This window comes from Orycteropus afer, unplaced genomic scaffold, assembly GCF_000298275.1.
Source record: "Orycteropus afer afer isolate SDZICR_OR568_19922 unplaced genomic scaffold, OryAfe1.0 scaffold00095, whole genome shotgun sequence".
Classification (NCBI taxonomy): Eukaryota; Metazoa; Chordata; class Mammalia; order Tubulidentata; family Orycteropodidae; genus Orycteropus; species Orycteropus afer.
This window is the reverse complement of record NW_006921682.1, coordinates 8771224-8772780: the sequence shown is the minus strand read 5'-3', so window position 1 is coordinate 8772780 and position 1557 is coordinate 8771224. Positions and strand designations below refer to the sequence as shown.

At 41.1% G+C, this 1557-nt stretch overlaps 1 non-coding gene across 1 annotated transcript; it reads left to right on the top strand.

The window, feature by feature from the left end:
* Positions 1 to 322: 322 nt before the first annotated feature.
* On the top strand, positions 323 to 392 carry TRNAG-UCC. The gene has a single exon. It is a non-coding gene; the product is annotated as a tRNA-Gly (tRNA).
* Positions 393 to 1557: the final 1165 nt, after the last annotated feature.

Below are 1557 nucleotides of genomic sequence, written 5' to 3'. Positions count from 1 at the left end.
ACATATGAACCAGGATCATTTCCTGAGGACCTGTTTCCATCATATCCCTCATTCTCTCAGGACTCCTACACAGCCCACAGATCAACTGGAACTCCTAAATAGGATGCTCAGCAATCATCCAGAATATTACCTCCTCCCTCTTCTTTTGACTCTTACATATAACAGCATTTTGCCACTGAGCCATCACAGGGGCTAGTCAGCCCCAACCTACCCTCTGCTTCCTCCCACTTCAAAACTCTATATTTTTTAGTCTTTGAAGCTTGCACTTAATACAGTTAATCTCATTCTTTTTTGTGTGTGTGGTTGTTATGTTCTGTAAGAGGCATTGGTGGTTCAGTGGTAGAACTCTCACCTTCCATGTGAGAGAATGGGTTCAATTCCCAGCCAATGCACTTCATGCACAGCCATTACTCATCTGTCAGTGGAGGTATGAGTGGTACTGTTATGTTGAATATGAGAGGTTTCCAACAGGGAGACAAACCTGTCTGTTGGTTTGTCCTACCGTGGTGACGTGTTGATGTGAGTTTTGAGACTGAGTCATTGGTGTTTCAAACCCAGTGGGATGCACATGGTGCACAGGTATCAGCCCAGTAGACAGACAAGGAAGAAGGAAGAGGCCATCCACTTCTCAAAGAATTGGCCAGGGAAAACCTTATGAATAGCGAATCAAAAGTTGGAAACAAAGAAGAATCACCAGTAGCTGGAGAATTTTGCAAGATCAATGACTTGTTCATTGCAAACACCTTTTTTCAACAACACAAATGGCAGCTCTACACGTAGACTTCACCCGATGGAGCACACAGATATCAGATTGACTACATCTGTGGCAAGAGGTGCTGGAAAAGCCCAATATCTTCAGCCAAAACCAGGCCAGGAGCTGATTGTGGAACAGACCATCAAATGCTCATATGCAACTTCAACTTTAAGTTAAAGACAATTAAAACAAGTCCAAGAGAACCAAAATATGATCTTGAATATATCCCTCCTGAATTTAGAGATCATCTAAAGAACAGATTTGATGCATTGAACACCAATGACCGAAAAGCAGAATAATTATGGGAGGATATCAAGAACATTATCCATGAAGAAACCAAGAGATCACTAAAAGGACAAGAAAATAAGAGAAGACCAAAGTGGATGACAGAAGATACACTGAAACTTGCCCTTGAGCAGAGAGTAGTTAAAGCCAATGGAAGAAACAACAAGATAAAAGAGCTGAACAGAAGATTTCAAAGAGCAGCTCGAGGAGACAAAACCAATTACTATAATGAAATGTGCAAAGACCAGGAGTTTGAAACCCAAAAGGGAAGAACACACTCAGGGAAGAATTGAAGGATAAAATTAAGCCTTGAGTTGCAATATTGAGAGATTCTATGGGCAAAATATTGACTAATGCAGGAAACATCAAGAGAAAATGGCAGGAATACACAGAATCACTGTACCAAAAAGAACTGGTCGATCTTCATCCATTTCAGGAAGTGGCATATGATCTAGAACCAATGGTACTTAAGAAGGAAGTCAAAGCTACAATGAAAGATCTGGCGAAGAACAAGGCTC